Raw genomic sequence first — 27,980 nt, forward strand, 5'->3', positions numbered from 1 at the left:
TATATATATATATATATATATATATATATATATATATAATTTATTTAAAAATATAATATTATTATCATTAATTTAAATTTTTTTCCTCAAGAATGTGTTTTTTTTTGTAGTTTGGAGGGATTTTACTATTTTATTTTAAAACGATCAATATTACTAGCCCCCTTAAGATTTTTTTTTTGATTGGTTACAGAACGCTGCCTAATTATAGCCTAATTAAACAAACTTTCAATGTTAACCTAATTAAACTAGTATTTAATCTGCACCAACAAGCCTTTAATTTGTACTGTTATCTGAAAATTAGTATCTAGCAAAATGACTAGTAAAATATTATGTACTGTCATCATGGCAAAAACATTAGAACAAAATGACAAGAAATTAGTCACCAGGTTATTAAAGTAACTGTTGAAAAATCTGTGGAAAAAATATTCTCTCCATTAAACAGAACATTTAGAGGAATTGCAATTTCACAGTAGGGCTAATAATGTTGCCTTCAACTGTACATATAAAACTGGCTACGCTGTGGGTAGAAATGTAACTAAACAACTTTTTCATGTCTTTGGATCACATATCTGAACAAAAATACCACAATCTTTAAATACACTGCAAAATAGCATTACTAAATAAAATAAAATTGCAATTTCAACAATGGCAAAGCTGAATGTTCAGCTAATCTCAAGTGTCACATGATCCAGAAATCCTTTTACTTTTGTGCTAAAGATGCCCCTAACTGCAAGACTGATTACATAGCAATACTGTCATATAAAATTACACTGTTTACTGTATTTTTAATCAACTTTATAAATAAGTTGATATATAATTAACACACATTTAAAATATAGAATTTATGCAATGAATTAAAAATACACTCATCCACATGTAGTGATTAGCCACCACTGTAATAACAGCAAACATATTTGGTCAAATAATATTAAAATCCACACCCCATCCCAAATGTTTCTCAAAGTTGATAGTAACACAACTATGGTATTGTATCAAAAACGAACACTACTATTGTAATCCATAGGCCTTCTAAGTGTATCACAAGCCTAAAAAAGCCATGCTATCTCATGTGTAACGCAACTAATGGAGAGGTACTCGGGCATTTATAATTCACATTTAATGGGTCTGAATGCACGTTACAACAGCAGCATAAAAACTAAACGGTCTTCCTGCATTATGACTTGCCTATACAACATACGGAGCAACTCGCACGTCTGCATTAGTGGTGGTCTATGGTGCGCTTTATTTCTGTCTATTCCAGGTGTTCATTACTCCAGATAGCCAGAACACATACACTCGCCATCCCCATTGAGACTAATGATGTATCCTACAGCTATATAACCTCTTAATCGTAGGTAAATTGCATTGTACAATAGGGGTAGATTAATCTAATCACACGGAGATTGCGGGGCAATATGAGGTTTGGATTGTAACCACCAGAGCCAGGACACTGGAAAAGGACCCGTCTCAACTTCTATTCCCAGCTTCGCCAGAAAATTAGATGTATGAAGCTGCATATCTCGAAACGTTTGAGGCGATCAATTACAGGGTTGCTGTTGGGTCGCCCTCAGCTCAAACGCCTGCTGATTGTGTGTGTGGCGGATTGGGAGATTGGAAAACACCACGTAAATGACTCGTCTGAGGTTTGTCTGTGAATACGTTTCTTCCTCTTGTTTGTGGAAATGGAGATACAAACATTCATAAATCACAAATACAGTACTGTGCAAAAGTCTTAGGCCCCCAGTAACATTTATTATTTTAGTAAGAGTATAATAACAATATATATTACTTCTTATTATCTTTGTTAATTTACAACCAGAGATACACGTTGGGTTTTACTGGGTCTAATTGTTTAAGACATATGAAAGAAAGAGTTCGGGATAAATGGAATTGTCAATATTGGCTGAATTGATGGGATTGTGAATGCTGAAAAGTACAGACAGATTTTAATTCGTTGTGTAATTCCTACTAGAAAGCAACTTATTCATGATAGTTTTATTTTTCAGCATGATAATGCATCCCAAACACACTGCTAATGTAATTAAATCCCATTTGGAAAGAAAAACAGCTGACGAAACAAAGACAGTAATGAAATGGCCTCCACAGAGTCCAGACCTGAATATTATATACAGTATGTTTAGGCAATGCTATAGGCAGTATGAGTTTCAATTGGAGAGAAAAAGAAAGAAGATGCTAAATCTAAGTAGAAACTCTTAGAAATGCTGGTTTTAACTGGTCATTGAATTCCTATAGAAGCGCCTAATTTGTAATAGTTTTACTTTTCAGCATTATAATGCTCTCAAACACACTGCTAATGTAATGAAATAATATTTGGAGAAAAAAAACAAAACAGCTAATGAAACTGTCATGAAATGGCATCCACAGAGTCCAGACATGAATATTATATACAGTATGTATTGACCTTATTCCTCAATTCAGAAGTGCGCTTGTTTTTGCAATTGTTTTAGAACTTGCCTATGGGACAAATGACAAGAATAATAAATGGCAGAAAATGGTCAAACTACTTGCTTTACCATCAAATGTTTGCATGATCATACAGACAAAGTAGAATAATATAATAAGAGAATATCACTTTGCAACATCAAGCCGCAAAACAAGCTGTTTTTAACGTCTAAAAATTAATGGAAGGGAATGAGACCGGAAGTCTCGAGCCAAAATGTTTCAAATAGCTGCGCCCAGTCATACATGGAGAATAAGATGAATAGGCAGTTTGAGATAGTATGAGATTCAGCTGGGGATAGAACATGCTAAATCTGAGGAGGAACTTGGAAATGCTGAAAAGTACAGACAGGTTTTAACTGGTAATTGAATTCCTACTAGAAAGCACCTAATTTGTAATAGTTTTATTTTTCAGCATTATAATGCTCTCAAACACACAGCTAATGTGATGAAATCATATTTGGAGAAAAAAACAGCTAATGAAACTGTCAAGAAATGGCCTCCACAGAGTCCAGACCTGAATATTCATTCATTCATTCATTTTCTTTTCGGCTTAGTCCCTTTAATAATCTGTGGTCGCCACAGCGGAATGTACCGCCAACCTATCCAGCATATGTTTTACGCAGCGGATGTTCTATCCGGCTGCAACCCATCTCTGGGAAACATTCATATCCACTCATTCACACTCATACACTCTGGACAATTTTAGCCTACCCAGTTCACCTGTACCACATATCTTTGGACCGTGGGGGAAACCGGAGCACCCATGTGAACGCTCGGAGAACATGCAAACTCCACATAGAAACGCCAACTGACCTAGCTGAGGCTTGAACCAGCGACCTTCTAGCTGTGAGGTGACAACACTATCTACTGCGCTACCGCGTCACCGACCTGAATATTATATACACTACATAAGCAATATTATAGGCAGTATGGAATTCACCTTGAGAGAAAAAGAAATATAGATCAGGCTAAATCTAAGGAGGAACTTTTAGAAATGTTGAAAGATGCTTGATATTAAATAGCACATAATTTCAGAAGACAACAAAATGGTTGCTTAAAGCGAAAGAAGTCACGTTAAACAAAGCCTTTTGATTCCAAAAGTAATTTTGTTCTGAATATTGAGTACATATTTCCCATATTTTCTGTCTGTATGTAACAGGTTATTAAAATGCTTGCACTTGCTTTTCTTTCATGTACATGGCCCTTTAATTCTGAATGACCCCGCCTCTCAGTTCATTGGCTGGTGGCATGTTATAAACTAGTTCTGGACGTTCTGGACAGGTCTATATTATTCGTGCCAGCCAAGAGAGGGGTCGTGGTGAGTAAGTGCTCCTGTAAAATGTATATTTTTGTTGATCTTTTTGTTTTTATTATTCACAATGTTTCTTTTCCTTGTGACTACAACTTTATAATTGCTAATTTGCACCCATAATTGCAGGACAACATGTTAGACTGCTGACACTAATCACTGTGTTTTTACTCTGTTTACCATGTACATGATTTAATATTTACCCTGCTGAAAAAAACAGCTTAAACCAGCCTAAGCTGGTTGGCTGGTTTTAGCTGGTTGACCAGCCTGGTTTTGACCAGAGGGGTTTTGGCCATTTCCAGGCTGGTTTCCAGCCATTTCCAGCCTGGTTTTAGTTTGTCAGGCTGGTTTTGACTGGGCTACCAGCCTGGTTAGGCTGGTCAAGCTGGCTTTAGCTGGTCAACTTCCAGCCTGACCAGCTAAGACCAGGCTGGAAATAGCTGGAAACCAGCCTGGAAATGGCCAAAACCCCTCTGATCAAAACCAGGCTGGTCAACCAGCTAAAACCAGCTAACGAGCCTGTGTTTCTAAACTCATGTTGTATGTTTACTTGATTATTATTCGCTCCAGCAAAGAGTGGTCGTGGATGACATGTTAGACTGCTGAAACTGTGTTTTTACTCTGTTTACCAGAATAAAGTGATCTGTTCAAGGCCTGATTGGGTGTTAGATCTGATCTATACTGTACACAACGCAGAGGAAACCGAGTATTAACCATTACATGTACATGAAAGGTATAGTTCACCCAAAAGTATTGACTATGCACACTCAGCCATGCGATCTCAGACACAATGCACTCAATGGAGAGAGTGACGTCACTGTGACGAGTAGGGTTAGGGGTGGGGTTAGGTGAGCGCATTAAAAAGCATTGGATGCAGCTCAGATTGCACTGCACCAGGTCTGCATCCAGACCCCTCTCCCCAAAGCTGGTGGTGGCCTCAGACATTTGCACAGTACTGCATATATACACACTACACTCTCACACACACATTATGACAACATTTTCAAACCGAATGTCTCACTCACAGCATAAAAAAAAATAAAAAATCAGGAACTACACGTAAGCAAGTTTCCGTCCACAAGGGGGCGATAGCAGCCTGATTATGACTCACCCAACGTAACAGGCTGACAGTTGGCAAAATGGATACAAAAAGCATAATCTGGCAGCCCATTTGCATGCTAAACGCTGAAGAAGGAACATTTTGTTGAGCAGAAGTGTTGTTAATGCCGAAGAGGAGCCCGACTTTATTCCTGAGAGAACGCTAACGTGATTGTGCTGCTCTTGCGTATTTCCTTTCCCCTCTGTCTCTCTCTCCCGATCGCTCTGCTCCCAACAACCCTCCTTTCACTTCCTCTAGCTTTCTCCATCTCTCCTTGTCAGGCCTTTTCTACTTACACTCGAAGAATTCTTTTCACCTCCGGCAGACGAAATGCTCCATCGCTTTTCCCTCTGTTGCAATAAAAATGAGGATAGGAGGAAAGAAAAATAAAGCGAGAGAGACAGGGAGAGAGGAAGAAAGACAGGTAGAGAGTAGAGCGTGAGATAGAGAGAAGAAGAAGGAGGAGGATCACAGTCACTGAACATGTCTGCGGGGAAAGCCACGTTTCTTTGAATTTTACCTTGATGGAGGAGTCTATACATTCAGTCTCGGAGGCATGTACGCTCCTATACTCCATATTTCTTTTTTGCAGAGAGGCAGAGATGACTTAAATGTCTACAACACTACGACACTAACTTTTGCATGTATGAACTATGTTGGACATGTCTGTACTGAAACTGTGGAGCAGAGGAAGATTTAGCAGTGCACACTACAGGAGATTCTGTGAGGTTTTGAAGGCAAAAATTATATAGAGACGTACTGTAATCTGTTTTAAAATATGTTGCCGAACTTCTAAAGCAGCATACTGGTGAAATAGAAATGTATTTTTGACCCTTGGAGTGCTCTAGAGATTGTATTGGAAACTAACTTACTTAACTGCTAAAACGTATGTTCTATTTGGTTTGATTATGTGCAAAATCGTTGGGCAAACTACTTGAAAAATGTTTTGAGCTAAGCTAGTAGCTACTCTACTTCAAATGTAGCTTAACTACAACTTAACTTAAAAGCTACCCTCTGGGAAATGTAGCAAGCTAAGCTAAAAGCTACTTGGCAAAAGTAGTTTAGCTACATCTAAGCTATTTTTGCAATTTTTATTTTTAAATCGAAGGAACTTAAATCCAGGTCAATCATATCTTAGTGATCAATAAAACTGTCAATGAAACATATGAAGCATAATTGTTCAGTTCAACTGTTTACTGCAAATAATACTGTATTTAACTACTTGACTAAAATAATAGCTTCGCTACTGAAAAGCTATTTGATTTAGAAAGTAGCCATGCTATTGCCACGCTACTTCCCAACACTGCTTAACTGCTAAAACGTGTTCTATTTGATTTGTATATGAGTGATATGAATGAAATTTGGATGTACAAGTTGTGTTCTTTCACTTCTATTCATACATTCTTTCATGGCTTAATGAGAAAGTAAGTCATCTGGGTACTCTTGCATACTGTTTTTGAATATCATAATTTAATTTCGATGTAGTCCTACTATATTTTCATACATGCAGCAGCAACTTAGCATGTCGCTAGGATAACAGCAATACAATAGAATAGTTAATTAATAGTAAAATAATGGGAAAATGAGCTTAGAGTATTAAATTACATCTGTATAGCTGCTTTTCTTGGCTGAAAATGATACTTTGGATTAATTTTAGAATTTAGCTAAATGCTAACAATGCAATAGATTGCATCAATGCCCACCAACCTTTTACAGAATTGGGTTTAATGAGGTAAATAAGAAAATATAAAACTATTCACTTACAATTGTTTATTTTGTTTATTTAATTACAGAAACAATATTTATTGGTGAAAACTCACATATTGTTTCTATAATATTGTAACATCTGAGTTCATTTGCGATAACCACCATGTTTTGTTTCAGAAATAGATTTTTTTTTTACTTAATGTGAAAACTTGTTTTCAGAAATCTATAAAAAGCTCCAGTTTTTGTAATTTTTGTAATTTCCAGAAATTATGTTGTTTTAGAATTGTACTCTTCAATGCACAACATAAAAACATGAGATCTGAAAATTATTAAAAATGGAGTAGGGAGAGTGAATCAGTTACATAATTTGTGGTGCATTTCAGTGGTGGGTGGAGCTAAACATCTATTTTGGCACTCTATTCACTGTGCTCTCTAATTGGGGGATTTTAAATAAAGCATTATGGGTAATGCAGTTTTTCCAATATGAATTCCACTATTAAACCTAATTAACATTTTTCTAGTTACAAGAATTTTGTCAAACGAAGACGTTCAGCAAAAGCATATTTATGAATATAATGAATACATTGATTAAAAACCTTAAAGATTATAACAATGTGCTATCTTTGTTTGTTTTACACTTTAGCATTTTTTTCATATTGCTAGACTAACAAGTAAACAAAATAGCTTATTCAAACCACACTGTAAAAAATGGCTGTGATTTCAAAGGTAAAAAACTGTAACCTGGTTAGGAGTATGTTTCCTTAATATATAAGGCGAATAACCGTAAATTGATTTTCCCAGAATTCCCTGCATGGCACATCACTTTTTATGCTTTTCCTTTTTATGCTTTTTAGTTGTTTCCGCATCAGTTATGTACATTAGAGATTTATGTTATGTCTAATGTTGATAAACATTGTTTAGTTCATGTATTTAATTTTATGTTTGTTACCATACTGGTGTTTAGTAGCTGTGTGAATGACACTGAGCACCTTCTATACACTTTTCTGCTTGTGGGATAAGTCTAACTGTGCAACAAAAGATGTGTAGATGTTGATAATTCAAAATACAGACATACTACATCTATAAATTAATGAAATACGGTAGTTTAATGTAAAAATGAGAAATTTCTTTTGCGGTTTGTACCATATTTTTAACGGTAAAATACTGGCAACCACTGCTGCCTGCTTTATGGATTTATTTTTTACAGTGTTTAGCTTTTTTTACAGACTTTAGCTATTTTTGACTGCCTTTTAATGAAATGTACAGCTATTCTATGTTTTTCTCAAGTTATTCATCATCTAATGGACACAATGGTTATTGCCTTGTTTTTAGTTGTCAGTGTCAGTGGCCGAAAGTCTGCAAAGTAGCATAGTTCATGTGACTACCTCAAGCTTGAGACTACGATCCCATCCAGTCAGAAAAAAAAATCAAACATCTGATATTTAGAGCCGATTTTACAACACTTATTGTTGTTATTTGTCATACGTCTAGCATTGACGTACAGTACGTGCTTCTGCACAAGTTTGTTGTATCTGGCATTGATTTAAACATCTAGCAGTGTATGTTTTTAGTGTATGATGCCCAGTTTATCGACTTGCGTGCTTACAATTATAACATTGATTCCTTTGCTGACAAAGGATATATACAATGCTGCCTTAGAAATGAGCCGAAATGCAATACTGACGATCTTTTGAAATAACCCTCACGTCAGGAATATACTTATAATCTCCAAAAAGGCTCTGTTAGTAGGCAACTGACTATGTTTTGATGAAGAGATGTTTTGTCTCCACAATTTCTGCACTTAGTCCTTATAGAGAACATTATAGATTCTTTAACAATGGATTTCACTCTCTCTTCCCTTTCTCCCTTTCTCGAAAATGTTGATTATGAATGACATGAGCAAGAAAACACAATCTGCGTCTGCACTACCTTGAAGTGTATGAATTCAAAGTAATATCATTTAAATGACTTGATTTTCCACATCCTGGATAAAATCTACCCATCAATTCCTTCTAGTCTTTTTGCCCGCCAAAGAATGTTTTTTTTTTACAATAGAATGATTCCCCATTTATGTTTCTACGCGGTTGACAACTGTAACTGTCCTCTACACAAAGATACATCTTTGGATTGGAGGACTAGTAATAGGTGTGTGCAGACAGCAAAGGGAGAAACAGCAAAACAGCAGTGACCACAACCTAAGGTATGTGTCCACCAACACAAATGAGAAAGCACAGGTCATGAAGAAGTCGACTGTTGCACAATGAAGCAGAGGGAAGATGTGAAAGGAGCAGTGTCTACAGCAGCAGGGCAGCAAGTTTAGTCGCTGTGGGAGTTCTGTACTGCTCTAGAAGTATCTATGGAGACTATAGGATGAAAAGGACAAAGGAGACACAGTCTAGGAGCGATATGCGGCTCAGGCACACTTCTCTCTGGATGAGATTTAGTTATTCATTTAGTTTTTGGGTTACCTTTTCTGTGTTTGTCGCCATTGGGTCTGCTGACTGCTTGGCTACAGTCAAACTATGACAGAAAACATGTAGTTTCAAACCAAGGAAAGACAAAGACAGTGCAAAATATGAAAAAAGTATAAATAAATTAGACTCATTTAAAACATAAACAATGTAATAAGCAGTACACAAAACAGACAAAAACGACACAAAAAGTAGCTGGATTGAGTAACAACATGGGTGTGCAACACAAAACTGGAGGCAGGGTAAAACACCAAGGCCTTTGTCAGAGATGAGTGTCTGGGGCGAATTCACTGAACAGTGATGCCACTTTTGTCGTTTTTGAAGCAGTAGCTCATCAAACAATGATCTAATGAAGACTATATGAGCTATTTGACTGGCCTAAGGTGCATTTAGCAAGAGACGTCATAAGTGGTTGCTTAACCAAACATCTATGAACTGTTCCTGTCTTCATATCATGTAGGAAAATTAATTTCTCACTTAAAAATAAAGCAGTGGCATGTCACATTTAAGGGATTTTAAAGAAGAAACTAGAGCTACTAACGGAAGACATCAGGGGCATATTTTAGAGAGACCCTAACATTAAAATCTTGTCCTGTTTTCTTAGTAAGCATGGTCATTTAAATGGTAATTTCACTTACTGTATGACCACATTTAGGACAAAAGCTATTAGGCAATAGCATTTCTTGAGTTTTATCTTAACAATAGGAAGGTGGTGGTATTACAGCAGCATCCTAACTTGGCATAAAAATCCCAAATTGGTCTTAACTTTAGGTTAAGGTTAACTTAAGGCAACGAGCATAGAAACCCCAAGAGGCGACACTCTGTTGTTGTTTTGGAAAGAGCCACTAGATGTGACACGTGGCAGCCATTTTGGGATGAAAATTCCAATAGATCAACAGCCTATTATAAGTCTGTAAAATAAACTGTTAAAAGTGCTGAGGATTGTGATAGTAAGTGTTGTATTGTCGTCTTTCATGTTGTATCTCAGCTTTAATGCGCTTTTTAAATAAATAAATAAATTAAAAAAGCAGCTGCTTGCCATCGTGACAGCAATGAGATCCAATGGACGGCCGATTGCTTTAACTCCAAAATGGCGGAATCACGAGGGTGTTGCTGGGCGCTGCTGTTGCAATGGAACGTTCTATTGAGTGTCGCCTCTTGGTCATTCTAAGCTCTTTGCTTGAGGTTAACTTTAGGTAATGACTTAACTTGACATCTGTCCCAACAAAATGATTCAAAAGCTAAAGTTAATTGTCTAAAAATGGTATTTAGATTTAGAAAACGAAACTGCAACTAACATTACAGAAACCAACACGCATCATGGACCATTACTGATTTGTTTATCTATTTTGTTTAGGCTAATTCATTAGCAGTTTGTGCAGTGTTTGTTGCTTGGTAACAGACTTGAGAGTTCATTGTCGATGGTATGATTTAAGATTTCATAACAATATATAAAATAAGGTTTTCTTAGATGAGATAAGAATCCTAAATCAAGTTAAGATTTCCTTCTACACTGTAAAAAATATCTGTAAATGAGCAGTTTTCTGTATTTTATGATTCAAGTTTTTATTTTTGCCTGTTCATTTATGCTTTTGAATTGCAACATAAGAACTTGATCTTTCTTCCAACAACTTTTAACCTTAAAAAGTCACTTTTATTTATATTTTATATTGTTTAAAGTGATATAATGCCCGGGTTGGTGTTGTATATTATGCTACAAAAACCTTGCAATAAACTACCAGTACATTGTCTGTTGATTTAATTATTTCTCTATGTATTATTTATTATGCAATTCATTCATTCATTTTGTTTTTCAGCTTGTATTCATCTGGGGTCGCCACAGCAGAATGAATCGCTGACTTACCCAGCATATGTTCTACACAGGGGATGCCCTTCCAGCTGCAACCCATCACTGGGAAACATCCATACACACTACTTCACACGCATACACTATGGACAATTTAGCTTACCTAATTCACCTATACCACATGTCTTTGGACTTGTAGGGGGAACCAGGGGGTTTCCCGGAGGAAACCCACGCTAACATGGGGAGAACATGCAAACTTCACACAGAAACGCCAACTGACCCAGCCGAGGCTCAAATCAGTGACCTTCTTGCTGTGAGGCGAACGTGCTACCCACTGTGCCACCGTATTGCATGCCCTATTATGCAATATATTATTCCAAACTACTAAAATGTCAATAAAAGTCAATTTGTTAAACTGTAAAGTTGATATTTACAACATCAAAATCGACAGAGCAAAGATCAAGATCCCATAATGCAATTCACAACCGTAAACAAATGGTTTAAAATATAGAAACTGATAATTAACAGACATATTATGGATTTGCATAAAAAATCCAAGTTTAATATCCATAATCTTAACTTTCTCTAATGCTCCCCCAGATTTATAATATAAACAAGAATGTTTATTTAGGACAAGTACACAATCTGTTTTTCCATTCATCTAACTAACCATGCTCATACCCAGAAGTCAAGAGCACTTGTGAGCAACCACACAATTTTGTGATGCTATTTGGGAATGTTTGTAGAAACTATAGATTTGGGAAATGCAGATTCATTGAACTTGGTTATAGTAGTTGACTAACTACCCTTTTGGAACTGGGATTCCAAAACTCTTTTAAATCCAGGACCTACTTAGACAGGTATAATCAATCTCAAGACCCACCATAATATTTTTTAACAGAAAAATTGGGAAAAAGAAACCTGATTTAGTTGAGAGCATTTTTCTTGTCATATGAATGAAATATATAACTGATTGCAATACCAAAAGGCTTGAAAGAAAAGCAGAGATGATAATCATTCAAATGTCAAAACAGCAGCCTAATAGTGATGTTAAGGTTATGAGAGAAATAGCTGAGTGCTAACGATTTACATAAACATGCAATACCGTTTTTTAAGGACTTAGTGCGACCTACTTTTTGAACTCCTGTTTTGGGAAATGCACCCCTGGACTGGACTGGAGTTGTGGACCAAAACTATATATTCTGGATAAATTACACCAGATTGCAGTAACCTACTGTATCATCCATATTATGATGCAGTCTGGGCCTGCTTGCTTCAAATCTAAATTAAAATATGCATAATTTTATAGAAGATTTGCATAATCCCTTTAGTGAATAGATGCTGTCTAACTATCTAACGCTGTCTAACGTCTAACTAACTATGCTTATACCCACAAGTTGAGAGCAACCACACAATTTTGTGAAGCTATTTAGGAATGTTTGTTGAAACTATAGATTTGGGTAACGCAGATTCATTGAACTTGGTAATTTTGGCACTGGGGTTCCCAAACTTTTTCAAATCCAGGACCTACTTAGACAGGTTTAATCAATCTCAAGACCCACCGTAATATTTTTAAACAGAAAAATGGGGAAAATGAAAACTGATTTAGTTGAGAGCATTTTTCTTGTCATATGAATGAAATATATAACTGATTGCAATACCAAAAGGCTTGAAAGAAAAGCAGAGATGATAATCATTCAAATGTCAAAACAGCAGCCTAATAGTGATGTTAAGGTTATGAGAGGAATAGCTGATTGCTAACGATTTACATAGACATGCAATACCGTTTTTTAAGGACTTAGTGCGACCTACTTTTTGAACTCCTGTTTTGGGAAATGCACCCCTGGACTGGACTGGAGTTACTATAGACCAAAACTATAGACCATTCAATATGATGATGTCATTGGCCCAGAAATATTTCCTGCTTGTTTTCAAACTATTTCATAACTGTAACAAGATGCAATTCAATCATAACCTAATGTCAAAACAGCTTTAATAAAATTATTTATCATTATCTGGCTCTTTTTCGATTCTCAAAAGCTATAGAAGTTAAAAGTGTAAAAATTGAAATACGTTGGGGCCATTGTTTTTGTTTACATCCCTCAAAAGGGTCAATAGTCTGGATAAATTACACCAGATTGCGGTAACCTACTGTATCATCCATATTATGATGCAGTCTGGGCCTGCTTGCTTCAAATCTGAATTAAAATGTGCATAATTTTGTAAGAGATTTGCATAATCCCTTTAGTGAATAGATGCTGAAACAACACAGACATCATGCAAATATAAACAACGCAATCTTAGCGAATTCTCCACTTTACATTTACGCAATAGCGGACAAAAAGAGATATCAGTGAGCTCAGGGGTCTCCAAATGAAACGGCAGAATCATTTCCAAAGCGTTTGTTTCAGCGGAATTTGTATCTTAATTCCTGGATATTGACATACTGTATACAGTCACATTCACTGCGCACATGACCTCTGTGTTTCCTCCATTATGAAGTCATACATTATGTATAAAGGATAATGCGCTAAAAGCCTTATCTGCTCTGTCTGCCATGACAACCATTGCTGAGTTATACTGCATTATGTCAGCTCAGTTAATAGTCGCAAATCTGTTCTATTCAGTTCAATGTTAAAAGAAAGCACAAAAGGGCAAAACAGACACTGTCCATAAAAGAATTCATATTATCCCTTCTTTGCTATGATCCAGATATGAGCTGAGCTACAATATGGCGGGAACAGAGCTCTACATGTCGAAATCTGCAACATGACATATCTCACTAATTACATCTTAATTGGCACAGACTGCAAATTAGCATTTTGCTGTGTGTGTGTGTAAGAGTGTGTAAAAGTCCCATCCCAGCTTCATTAAGCTGTTTGATGATGCATCTGCTTCAAGTTTGGTCAATACAATAGTCTGTAATAAAAATGTCATTCCAGGGCTAATTTTGTGTGGACAAAAGGCAAATATGAGACTGCAATGAAATCAGTTATTCAATTAACGCCATTGAGGTCTCTACTGGGTGTCCGGGGGGTCTTAAAAAGTAATAAAAGTTGATAAATCAATTATGAGAAAATTAAGGCCCTTAAAAGGTATTAAAAAGTATTAATCACATTTTTATGAGGTCTTAAATGTTGTTCAAGTGTTGTACAAAGTGTTTGACTCCAAAAAAACATAAATATATTTATTTTCCTCCTAATATTAACAATGGCGTGCTCAACCCGCGATTGGTTCGGGCCAGGGCATGTTAGGCCAAGCTCCTCCATCCGGTTGATGTCACGTAATATGCGACAAACGCGGGAAGGTAATGTGATGCCCTCTACATGTAGCGAAACCATAGAGCGAAACAGACGGCAAAATGGGAAAATGTACGTTTGCGTACTTCTGGCTGGAGAAAAACGAGTTTAAACTGTGGCTAAAGCCTGTTGCTGAAAACAGCCTTGTAATTTATTATTTCAAGCTTTGTTTCTTCCGATCATGTCTGAGTTCTGTTGCATGGTTGTGCTCCATTGATTTATTGTTTTATTAACAACTGTTTATTAAATTAAAGGTTTTACTGATACTGATTAGAACTTGAAGGGGCGATGAGGTCTAAAAATATTCGGAGAAGGTCTTTAAAAAGTCTTAAAAAGGTATTGAAATTACCTTTAGGATTCCTGTATATACCCTGCTCTAGCGCAGTGTTTCCCAACACTGTTCCTGAAGGCACACCAACAGTACACACTTTCAAACTTTCCCTAATCAAACACACCTGAATCAACTCATCAGTACATTAGAAGAGACTCCAAAACCTGAAATGAATGGGTCAGATAAGGGAAAAATCCAAAATAGAGTGCATATGGAAAGTATTCATAGCACTTCACTTTTCCACTTTCTTAAATAGAGTTCACCTGTGGTAAATTCAGTTGATTGGACATGATTTGAAAAGGCATACACCTGTCTATATAAGCTCCCAGGGTTGACAGCGCATGTCAAAGCACAAACCAAGCATGAAGACAAAGGAATTGTCAGTAGACCTCCAGGACAGGATTGTCTCGAGGCACAAGGCTGTGGAAGGTTACAGAAAAATTTCTGCTGTTCTTAACTTCCAATGAGCACAGTGGCCTCCATCATCCGTGAGTGGAAGATGTTTGGAACCACCAGGACTTTTCCTAAAGCTGGCCGGCCATCTAAGCTGAGTGATCAGGGGAGAACGGTTTTAGTCAGGGAGGTGATCAATAACCCGATGGTCACTCTGTCTGAACTCCAGCGTTCTTCTGTTGAGAGAGGAGGACCTTACAGAAGGACAACCATCTGTGCAGCAATCCACCAATCAGGCCTGTATGGTAGAGTGGCCAGACGGAAGCCACTCCCCGCCTGGAATTTGCCAAAAGGCATCTGAAGGACTCTCAGACCATAAGAAACAAAGTTCTCTGGTCTGATGAGACTTAAATTAAACACTTTGGAGTGAATGCCAGGCGTTATGTTTGGAGAAAACCAGGCTCCGCTCATCACCAGGCTAATACCATCCCTACAGTGAAGCGTGGTGGTGGTAGCATCAAAACTGTGGGGATGTTTTTCAGCAGCAGGAACTGGAAGACTAGTCAGGATAGAGGGAAAGATCGATGCAGCAATGTACAGAGAACTGAATGAAAACCTGCTTCAGAGTGCTCTTGACCTCAGACTGGGGCGACGGTTCATCTTCCAGTAGGACAATGAACTAAAGGACACTGCCAAAATATCAATGGAGTGGCTTCACAACAACTCGGTGAATGTCCTTGAGTGGCCCAGCCAGAGCTCAGACCTAAATCCTATTGAACATCTCTAGAGAGAAAACGGCTGTACACCGTCGCTTCCCATCCAGCCTGATAAAGTTTGAGAGGTACTGCAATGAGAAATGGGCAAAAATTCCAAAAGACAGGTGTGCCAAGCTTGTGGCATCATATTCAAAAAGACTTGAGGCTGTAATTGCTGCCAAAGGTCCATCAACAAAGTATTAAGCAAAGGCTGTGAATACTTATGTACATGTGATTTTCAGCTTTTTTATTTTTAATAAATTTGCAACAATTTCAAAAAATCTTTTTTCACTTTGTCTTTATGGGGTATTATGTGTAGAATTTAGAGGAAATAAATGAATTTAATCCATTTTGGAATAACACTGTAACATAAAAAATATGTGGAAAAAGTGAAGTGCTATGAATACTCTTCGGATGCACTGTATGTACTGTTGGTGTGAAACAGGGTTGAAAAACACTGCTCTAATGGAAGCGAGAATAGATGAATGTTGGGACTCAGATACCAAAAATATTAAGAATTTTATAAAGTGCACTAATATGCATTGCAATCACACACACACACGCACTGTCTGTTCTTCTGCTAAATGTGCAGACATAACCTTTAAACCATTACAACTACGATATTAGATTCATGAGATCACCCTCCTACTGATACTATGTATTATCCGTGCTATAGTGTTTCTAAAGTTTTAATAAGACATTTGTTCTAGAAAGTAGTATGATTAGTAATAGTTGATAGGGGTCACTGAATGTAATTATGCTTAGGATGAAACCTCCTAATAGTAGACGAAGGCCTTTAACACCATGACAGTAATTAAAGTTAAGGAAGGAACTTATGTAGGATACACTACCTGACAAAAGTCTTGTCATCGATCCCAGTTGTAAGAGCAACAAACAATAACGACTTCTAGTTGATCATTTGGAAAAGTGGCAGAAGGTAGATTTTTCCAATGAATCATCTGTTGAACTGCAACTCACAAATACTGCAGAAGATCTACAGGAACCCGCATGGAGCCACAATTCTCACAAAAATCAGTCAAGTTTGGTGAAGAAAAAATCATGGTTTGGGGGTACATTCAGTATGGTGGCGTGCGAGAGATCTGCAGAGTGGATGGCAACATCAACAGCCTGAGGTATCAAAACATTTGTGCTGCCCATTACATTACAAACCACAGGAAAGGGCCAATTCTTCAGCAGGATAGCGCTCCTTCTCTTACTTCAGCCTCCACATCAAAGTTCCTGAATGCAAAGAAGGTCAAGGTGCTCAAGGATTGGCCAGCCCAGTCACCAGACATGAACATTATTGAGCATGTCTGGGGTGAGATGAGGGAGGAGGCATTGAAGATGAATCTAAAGAATCTTGATGAACACTGGGAGTCCTGCAAGAAAGCTTTCTTTGCCATTCCAGATGACTTTATTAATAAGTGATTTGAGTCATTGCAGAGATGTATGGATGCAGTCCTCCAAGCTCATGGGAGTCATACATAATATGAATTCTTTTTCCACTACACCATGACTTTATATTCTATAATGTACATTATAAGTGACAAGACTTTTGTCTAAGCAAAGTCAGACCTTACTGTCCCCTAATTAAATAATTAAAATCAAGGCATGATCATATTTTATTTTGGTTAAATAAGTGTAATCTAGAGAGATTTGCCTTTCATATTAGCCACGTCTGCTACAAAATGATCAACTAGAAGTCACATTATAATTTGTTGCTCCTAAAACTTGGATAGGTGACAAGACTTTTGTCAGGTAGTGCAGATGTTTGAACTGCAATCATATATGTGCAATGGATTATGAACCATAATAGTATTTGAGCATAAATTAGGCCTTCTCAAAAGACATAAACATAAAAAAAAGGAATAGCAAAAAAAAAAAAAAAAAAAATTCAAATCTGATAATTTGTATTTAAATATAAACTACAAAGTGACTAAGCTGAAAAGAAAATGAATGAATGCAATTAATTACTTTTAGGTTCTAAATTATTTAATATTATACAAAACATCGACGATTGCATTCATTTTCTTGGGTGTTATACAGGATTCAACTTTATTTTATATAGCAATTCATACTTTTAATTACAAAATAAATAAATAAATGATAAAATATCAAACTATATTATGTGTCTTTTCCCCTATGTTTTAAGCCTCACCATTGTTTTATTTAAAGGGACAGTTTACCAAAACATGAAATTACCTCATCATTTACTTTCTCTCATATGATTTTTAAACCTTTGTGAGTTTTGTTCTTCTGTTGAACACAAAAGGAGTCATTATGAAGAATTCAGGTCGCTGGCACTCCTCGATTACCATAGTAGAAAAAAAAAACCGACATCGACATCTTTTGTGTTCAAGATTTTCAAAAGATCCTTTTTCATTAAGACAACCATGAAGGACACTGTATTGTCCAGCATAACAAGTGTGCTTACTTTGTCCCCAAGTTTCAAACTTAACTTAAGGGCTTTGTTCAAATCCTACATTATCACTAACCGTACACACATATTTATGATGTTTACCCTTTCGCACAACAGTCGGTGGGTGTAAAAGCACAAGTTTTCAGCTAATACATATTTCAAGAGCCAGACTGTTGCCTTCCACTGCTCTCGAACTCCCCGCTGTGTTCATTTGTAGAATCCCCATTAGCATGAATAGATTGAACACAGGGTACCAGTCCTTCATCCATTTGGGACCATATGGGGCGCCTCCGCTACAGCTATCAGCCCAGCCAGCATCTTCACTTAGAGGTTAACTGCCTTTCAAACTGCATCAAGCTCCATTCGCACTAACACAAGCAATTTAACGGACTGCAAGTGACTAAGGCGCCTCTACTGTCCCCGTAGAAAGAAAAAATAATAATAACGTGAAGTGAACCCGCTGTACGAATGAGAGATTGAACTCAGAGTATGTAGGAGGATAACTGACGATTAGAAGGAATGGACAATGGTGTCTAGAAAGAGACATTTTGGATGTGTCATAAAAACAAGTGTAATTTTCACTGTAAAAAAACTGAAAAGGCTTCATTTAAATCCATAACCTGGCTAAGTTAAGTTTTCTTAATATAGGCTATACAGTTAATAACCGTATATGGAATTTCCCATACTAATTCCCTGCATGGCACTTCACTTTTTAGGTCTTTTATGTTGACACTACTGTTTTTTTTTTTCTCATCAGTTATGCAAGCTAGAGTTTTATGTTACATCTAATAAATAATATTTAAGAAATAATTTTTATTGCACTAATTTAATTGTATGTGTGTTACCCTGATGGTGTTTAGTAGAGTGTAGTATGTTTCTCTGTGGGGAAAATGTTGAGCTTTGGTTCATCTTGCTTACAACCTACTTATGGCTGTATTTTGTTTGTGTAACAAAAACATATTGTGCAGAGATTAGTACTTCAAAACACTGGTGTATAATACTATAAATTAACTAAATATGGTAGTTTACTGTAAAACAGATTTTTTAAACAGTTTTACCATGTGTTTATACAGTAAAGGTCTGGAACCTTACCTTTTACTGTACATTTTACAATGCTTTTACAGTGTAGAGACCCCACTAAGCTCACTGTCCTCACCAGCACTTAGAAGGATTCAAACATTTAGAATAAGACAGGAGAGGGGGAAATGGCTCAGGTTTTCCCCAAATGCACACTCATCTCTTTACTGGCCCACACGCACGTATACACACGCACGCACGCACGCACACACACACAGTAACATGTTTCTGACCAAATATGTCCTAATATTATCAGTACATGGCAAAAAAAAAAAAAAAAAAAAAAAACATGGCTTTCTTGCAAGGGCACTTTTCTTGTTTTCCAGTACAAATATCTAAGCATTCTTAAATCAATGCATATTTACTTGAGAAACAAAATTACTAAAGCTATTAAGTTTCGTTTTCCCTCAAAAATGTAATCAATGTTGAGAAAGTTCATTTAAAAAGTAGAAAAAAAGAGGCAAAAGGTTAAGGGGAATATATATATATATATATATATATATATATATATATATATATATATATATATATATATATATATATATATATATATTAATAGTACTTACTTTTTTTTCTTTCTCTTTGAATTATTCTTTTCTTGTTTTAAGCAGAATCTCACTTAAACTGCTATGCTTTTTAAACATCCTTTAGTGTATGACTCAACATTAAAATTATTTAAAAAGTTACAAAGCACTACAAGTCACTTTAAAGGCAATTAAATCTGCCTGGTTTGTAAAGCTGAGTTTTGTCCTGTAAACATACAGTGCATTGCTACATCAAGAATTTAAACAATGACATTTATATTAAACTGAACTGAATCATTCATTTTCTTTTCGGCTTAGTCCCTTTATTAATCTGAGGTCGCCACAGCGGAATACACCGCCAACTTATCCAGCACGTTTTACGCAGCGGATGCCCTTCCAGCTCTAACCTATCTCTGGGAAACATTAACCTCACTCACACTCATACACTACGGATAATTTAGCCTTCCCAATTCACCTGTTGGGATGTCTTTGGACTGGGGGAAACCAGAGGACCTGAAGGAAACCCCCGCAAACGCAGGGAGAACATGCAAACCCCACACAAAAATGCCAACTGACCCAGCCGAGGCTCGAACCAGAGACATTCTTGCTGTGAGGCGACAGCACTACCTACTGCACCACCTAAACTAAATCATTTCTAATTTAACTAGAACTGCACCAATATTTTACCACCACTCTCCTGCTTGCCTGATTTGCTGGAATGTTTCACAATCTGAAATACTTCTATGACTTTTTATTATTTTTCTTCATTTGTGTTAACCTGCTTTGACACAAACAACACTGTAAAAGAGCTAATGGAATAAAGATGAATTTAAATAATTTCTGACTATTAGGGTGGGCCTTGACTGAGTAGTGTATTTGAGTAAACTTAGTAGTGTACTGTCATTATTTGCAGGATTTACTGTTTGGTAACTCTAATATACAAATGTGATTTCTTCCCAAGCTGTTGAGATTCACAGGCAAAGCTTACATCAAATAAGTTTTCTTTGATTTTTTTGTTTATTTCACACCTGATCCAACAGTTTAATACTCTCATTAAAACTAAGAAAACTGTATATCCAGCCTGATCTCATGAGGAAACGTAACTATTTTACGTTTTGTCAGTTTAGTGACTAGTTCATACGAATTCAGTCATACAAAAATGTACGATTTAAAAAAGGAGGCATGGCAACCAACCCTGCCCCTAAATCGAAACGTTAGGAACTGCCATAAAATAGCATTGGTTGGTATATCAGGAGTTTAAGATGACAAAAATTTTAAACATGTGGATGTTTTTTTTTGTTGGCTGTTGTTGGAGTAACCTTCTCTGGAATGGGGGCAGGGAGCAGCAGCTCATTTGCATTTAAAGAAAAACACAAAAACAGCTTCCATTCAAAAAGAGGCATTTGTAGTATTTTCTGATAAAATATTCATGATCTATCTTGAGCAGACACTTCACAGAAACTTTCTGAGACTGGTAAAAAAAACCCTCTTTGCTTAAACTTCTTTGCCTAAAATAAACTTAAGAAAACCTGACTTTTTTTTTTTTGCTTCTCAAGTTAACATGCCCTGATTTAAAGGAATAATTCACCCAAAAAATCTGCCATCATTTACTTACCATTTACATGTTCTGTTAAAACAAGACATTCTGCAGAACCACACTGTAAAAATCCCTGCTGCCTTACATTTTAAGCTGAATCAAATTAACCTTATATTAAGTCTATTTAACTTATATCATGTTAAACTGACCTAAAACAGCTTGTGTAACTTATAATACTAAGTTAGAACATGATTAACTTAGTTTAATAAGTAATAATGACCTAAAACATATGCTGTCAGGTCTAATTGATCATATTATTTTTTACAGTGCACTGACTTCCATTGTATTAGATTTTTCCTACAATGGATGTCAATGGTTACAGGTTTCCAGCATTCTTCAGAATATCTTGTTTTGTGTTCAACAAAAGAAAAAACTGGTTTGGAACAAGTCAAAGGTGAGTTAAATTCAGAATTTCGATTTTAGTGTGAACTATCACTTTAAGAATGTCTTTAGCACTGAAAACAAGACAAAATACTATGTACTATGTGTTTTAGCAGCGCATTACCCCAATTTCATAAGGACACCTATTTACTTACCGTATATCAGTAATGTTACTCTCAGTTTAATTAAGACTTGTAGCCACATTAAGCAAAAAACGATATTTTATGTGCTTTTTAAAACTGTTTATTTGAATTTATGTGCTTTTGTTTTAAATGAGGGTTTAACATAGCACTAGCACAAGCACAATGACAGCGCAAGGCTGTGTGATTTACAACAACACATCACAACATCGCAGGGAATATTTCACGTCGAGTTAGCACTGAAGAAAACACGACCTAATGTGAAAAAGCACAGTCCTCTACACCTCTAAGGCTCTACAAGTGAGGATTTACACTGCACCACTGAGAGCTTCTATAAATCAGGCTGGGAATACGGGGTCTGGTTGACATGCTTACGTTGGCTCTCTTTGTAAACGAAGCTCATTCTTCGTGTTAAAGGCTCAGATTGTCGTGGCGGAGGTGGAGGAGGAACCTGTGAAGTGGCCGGATTGTTAGAGGAATTTAAAGATCATTAACACGGAACTTTTGTTTCTTTAGCACAGCTTTAGTTTTTGAGGTAGATGCGGTTTTGAGGTAGAATGGTTATGAATCCAGCAGGCGTAGGATCCAAACAATTAGTAAAAGATAGTTAATTTATGCTTTTTAAGATCATAGTTGTCTTCATAAATGTGAGAAAAGTTCTTTCGTCAAATAAATGAACACAGAGAATGAGTGGAAAATCACTTTCAAGCCAGTCCTGTCCTGAAAAAGGAATCCAATTAATGTTGTCTTAGGCACTGGGTTATTATAATAATTAGAAATGTGCAATTTCATTTTTTTTTTCTCCCCCAAACTCTTTTGAACACAATTATCGCAGTAATTATAGCATTGTCAACATAATCAAAGACCAGTGGAATGAAATCAAAAGAATTTTATGCTGCGATTGCTTTCCCATTGGTAATCAAAAGGCGAATACTAAAAGCATCATGACTCTTCAGTACTGTCAGAAAGACTTTTTATAATGTCAAAAATTAATAAGCAGTTATAAGGAGTTCAATTCTCTGCAATGTGAGAACATGAATCTCCGATGCTTGTCGGAATGCACATAATCCAGCAGTATGTCCAAACTGTTTCAAACTGTCAATGTTTTAGTACTTTTCTCATACTGTATTTCTTATATGTGACCCTGACCACAAAACCAGTCTTGTGTTGCAGTGGTTTATTTGTGGGAATAGCCAAAAATTTAAGAGAGTTCTGAATGCAGACTTTGCATGCAGTTGTAATCTGACAATCTGAGCTGCATGCAATGGTTTTGAAGGTCCACAACTAACCCCACCCCTAACCTTACCTCGCACAGGGATGTCACTAGCGCCATTGAGTGCATTACTTCTGACATTGCATCTCTGACATATGCAATCTCAGTTTGCATTATCAAAGTTGCATCCAGATACTTTTAAAAAACCGCACTGTATGGCTAGAAATGATCACAAGAATATTGAGTAAAAATGTTAATTTCTAACTGTAAATTGATTTTTGAGTAATAATGTGCACTTATTTATAAAAAAAAACAACAAAAAAAAAACTTAAGAGCATTGATTGTATATATTGTATATACAAAGAAACAATACTAAATAAGGCTATCATGATTGTCAAGGATGAGAGACATCCTTTATCAAACACCTTCTAGTTGTTACCATCAGGTCATCGATATTGTGTTCCCAGGTGTGTAAGAAATAACAAATGATCATTTATACCCCAAGCAATTAGGTTTTTAAATTCCTCCTCTCTTAGTTGATGGCTAGTAGACTGGATATTTATTTAGATTAGGGGTTCCATGTTGTTAAATGATTTATTTATATACAGTTGAAGTCAGAATTATTAGCCCCCCTTTGATTTTTTTTTCTTTTGTAAATATTTCCCAATGATGTTTAACAGAGCAAGGAAATTTTCACAGTATGTCTGATAGTATTTTTTTCTTCTGGAGAAAGTCTTTTTTGTTTTATTTCGGCTAAGCAAATAAATCCATTTTAAGGTCAAAATATTAGCCCCTTAAACTAGATTTTTTTTCCCAATAGTCTACAGAACAAACCATCGTTCTACAATAACTTGCCTAGTTAACCTAATTAACCTAGTTAAGCTTTTAAATGTAACTTTAATCTCTATAGAAGTGTCTTGAAAAATATCTAGTACAATATTATTTACTGTCATCACGATAAAGATGAAATAATCAGTTATTAGAAGAGTTATTAAAACTATTATGTTTAGAAATGTGTTGACAAAAATCTTCTCTTTCTTAAACAGAAATTGGTAAAAAAAATAAACAGGGGGGCTAATAATCAGGAGGGTTAATAATTCTGATTTCAACTGTGTGTATATATGCCAAATGTGAAATGTCAGAAGTCTCTGTGAATGTATGCTGCAAATGAAATTTCCCTACGGGGACAAATAAAGTTAAATAACTTAATTAGACAACTTCAAATTGTGAAATTTGTGTAACTGTGTACATTTTCTCAGTGTTTAGATTTTAACCCTCAGATTCTATATTTTCGAACAGTTCAATATCTCTGCCAAATATTGTTCAATTTGTACTAATTCAGCTTTCACTTTATGTACAAACTAGGGGTGTGACGAGATCTCGGGCTATGAGATATTCCAACGAGATTTTTTCATCAAGGTGAGTTATGAGGGAGTGTGAGGGTGAAATTAGCATTGAAGATTGGAGGCAAGATTGGATTTGAACTGCAAATCAGTTGCTTTACACACACCTGGAAACCACTGACTTGCATGGTTTTGGACTTGTGGAGTTGCGCATCGATGGATTTGCTCTTCAGTGTTTGGACTTTCAGCAGTGAAAATTAAACCACACTTAACTGAACAAAACTGAACTGTTTTAATATAGTATAAACTTCTATGTTAAGCTGCTAAAACGCTAAAAACTGCTAAAAACGTATCAAAATCTCGTCTTGTCTTGTTCTCGTGAAACTAATCTTGTGTCTTGTCTCATCTCGTGGAGTAAGCATCTCGTCACACCCTTAGTATAAACCTCACAAAAATTACAAAAGGTTTTTGTTTTGCTGTCCAGGGTCACATATTACTCATTTTTCAGAACTGATGAGTGGCCAATCAGATCGCTCCACTGGCCAGGGCCACCACAGGACACGCCTCTGGTGGAATGTAATCCAGCACAAGCATCTAAAAGCCTTAAATGGACTGTAACTGAGGCTGCAGACAGCATGATCCAAATGAAAAGTGAGTGAGCATGTGGCAAATGCCACCAAAGTATACACTTGTCGCAAATTACGGAAGGTAATTTTTCCAAAGGGCATTTGTTTTTAAATCTTAATGCCAAAAGCCTCCGAACACTGGCGTATAGATGTTAGCAATGCTCCTTCTGCTAATAGGACATTAAAGATTCAGCAGTCTAGCTAATATAAAGATGAACAGTCAGCTCTTTCAGGGAAAGCAGATTGGAGGCAGCGCTGGAGCAGGCAGGTGTATTGGAGAAGCTTAATGGCGGGAGACTGAATATGATCCAGCTATTAATACTGTATTAATTAGCGTACAAAACAAACCGCTTGGGGAAATGATAAGCAGTGCATGCTCTGAAAAACACGTGTTTCCTGAACACCAAGTGGATGTATAATTACATTTTGTTTACTTAAAATTTAAATACCAGAAAAGAACTCACTTTATCTTTTTACAAGGATAGTTTACCCAAAAATCTGTCATCATTTATAGACTGCATTAGTGTCTGACTTTGTATCCGATTGATCAGCTATTGGCAAAAATCTATATCCTATTTTTATTGACACACTGCTAAAAACATATACATTTTTTTTTTCACACTGCTCACTAAGCCCAGGTTACTGTCATTCTAAATACTGCTTTTAACCCTGGGTGAAGACACATTGTAATTTTGAATATGATCTGCGCACCATATTTTACCCAAGATTTATGAAACCCTGCTACAAATCTAACCGTGTATTGTGATCCTCAGTTTGCTCAGTGTGAAACAGAGCAGTGTTTGCTTGCTGCTGCTGGATGCGTGACAACAGAAACAGCCAATCAGAAACTTAGAAGTAATATTTACATCACATTACAAAATTCATGTAATGCATACCTGCTAACTCTCACATTTTTCTCTCAGGATTCTCCTGTATTTTACAATTCTATCCACTATCATCCCGTAAAGGTATTTTCCCTTATTTCTCCCAAATTTTTTAACTTTCTATGAAGGGTGGCAAAAAACATTAAAGAGCAGATCCTTCTTATATGCAACAAATACCGCCGGACCACCCTTGCTCTTAAATGTGAATCTGTTCTATGCTTTCATTTAATTTAGGCATGAAAACACTTAAAAATAAATATAAAACGTCAGGATTCCTTCCTTTCCATTACAGGCATTGCCCCTGCTATCCAATCCTACAAACAGTCAGTTCATGCAGCGGTGCGTGACTGTCAGACGCACTCTATAGTGATAAACAGACACTGTTTCCCAAACTGATTCCATACACGTAATCTGAACTGGAGCGAAAGTGGACATTCTGAGGTTTGGGTACGTGTTTGAACAGACATATACCCCTAATTTTACATCCCAGTGTTGACAGGTATGATGCAATGTAAACAGAGGAAGCATTAGGAAAAGACTAAAAAGACAAAAGACTAAGGCTGCGTCCGAAATTGCATACTTCTATAGTGTATAGTACGCTAAAACAGTATGTAACTATGTCCGAATTCATAGAATTCGAAAAACAGTATGCAAGTAGTACCTGGATGACCTCTTACTTCCGGCGAGATTCTGAAGTGCACATCCGATGCATGCTACACTATTCCATGATGCACTACAGGGGAATTCATGAATGGGAGTGAAGCGACGCAACTGATGTGATCGTGACAAAATGGCGGATCTAGTATGTCCGAGTTCCATTCATACTGCTCACATTTAAAATGAATAGAACGCACTTTTCAAACAGTTGAGAAGTAAATCCAAATGCAGTACCTACAGAGTAGTAGGTGATTTCGGACGCAGCCTAAGTAGTACATAATGTCAAAATATGGTTGCCAGCTATACATCCAGTCAGCAACAGTGACATCGCAAATATGCAAATAAGCAAAAAAGAACATTAACCCAGCGTTTAGGAACATACAGTGTGTAATTTTTTTTTTTACATTTTCCACAAATAAACTGTGTTAAATACAAAAAAAAGGAATGTACAGTGTGAAACGTGTAAATAAATGCCAAAAACTATTGGTTAACTGCAGGTTTAGTATTTCCAGTGTGATGACAGATAACCCAGGATTCTGTTTATTCAGGGTTTAGGATGACCCAGGGTTAAGTATTTCCAGTGTGAAAAACCCTTTCATGTAAAAAATCTTTTTGTGTAATGTAAACAGAGGTAGCATTAGGGAAAGACTAAAAAGACAAAAAAGACTAAGGCTGCATCCAAAATCGCATACTTCCATACTATATAGTACACTAAAAATCAGTATGGAAGCCGAGTAGTATGTCCGAATTCATATAATTTGAAAAACAGAATTGAAGCAGTACCCGGATGACCTACTACATTCGGCGAGATTCTGAAGTGCGCATCTGATAGGCGCTATGCTGCCCCATGAAGCACTACGAGAGAATTCATGAATGGGAGTGAAGTGACACAACTGACAAAGGTAATCTGAACTGATCATGATCATGACAAAATAGTGGATGTAGTACGTCTGAGTTCAATTCATACTGCTCACATTCAAACTGAATAGAATGTACTTTTCTAACGATTGAGTAGTAAATCCAAATTCAAATGCAGTACCTACTGAGTAGTAGTCGATTTCGGACGCAGCCTGTGTAGCAAGAAATGTCAAAACATTTATCCAGCTGCTATTTATCCAATTAGCAACAGCGACATCACGAATATGCAAATAAGAACATTAACCCAGGGTTTACGAATGTACAGTAAGAAACACATGTAAATAAATGCCCAGGATTATTCATTAACCACAGGTTTAGTCTGAGCAGTGTGAAACGTATTGACAGATAACCCAAAATTCTGTTTATCCAGGGTTTAGGATGACCCAGGGTTAACTATTTCCAGTGTAAAAACCCCTTTTGTGTCCAGTTACAAAAGTTCCACATACCAGGAAACAAAATGTGAGTGAATAAACAATGACAGATTTTTACATTTCATTTTCAGAGTTTATATGTATATAGAAAGACAACATATGCATTTGAATCATATTTAATATCTAATATGTTTTA

The 27,980-nt window shown here is 36.4% G+C and overlaps 1 protein-coding gene across 6 annotated transcripts in view; it reads right to left on the minus strand.

Annotated features, from left to right (window-relative positions):
- The window catches only part of adgrb2 (adhesion G protein-coupled receptor B2), a 634,025-nt gene that overhangs the window by 11,410 nt on the left and 594,635 nt on the right, over positions 1-27,980 (minus strand). The window lies entirely within an intron of this gene.

The sequence above is a fragment of the Danio aesculapii genome, chromosome 19 (genome assembly GCF_903798145.1).
Source record: "Danio aesculapii chromosome 19, fDanAes4.1, whole genome shotgun sequence".
NCBI lineage: Eukaryota > Metazoa > Chordata > Actinopteri > Cypriniformes > Danionidae > Danio > Danio aesculapii.